Below are 291 nucleotides of genomic sequence, written 5' to 3' on the forward strand. Positions count from 1 at the left end.
GGCTCTTGGGAGGTAACCTGGGAGTGACAGTTGTCTTCAGATCTATACCAAGAGTCTGCTCAACAGCCTGGCTTGTGTGGGCAGGGAGGCTCTCTGACCACATCCCTGTGAACTCTCCGCATGGTGCTAAAGCTCCGGAGCCTGCTGCTGCACCTAGGCACCTGACCTCTCCTATACCTCATCAGTTTAGGCCTGGTCTAGGTCTCTGACCCTAGACTTTGGTCTAGCATGGTTCAGTTGGCTTCTAATGCATTCACACTGATAATTTAGTTGTGCTCATTTCAGATTTGA

Source organism: Cuculus canorus, chromosome 1, assembly GCF_017976375.1.
Source record: "Cuculus canorus isolate bCucCan1 chromosome 1, bCucCan1.pri, whole genome shotgun sequence".
Classification (NCBI taxonomy): domain Eukaryota; kingdom Metazoa; phylum Chordata; class Aves; order Cuculiformes; family Cuculidae; genus Cuculus; species Cuculus canorus.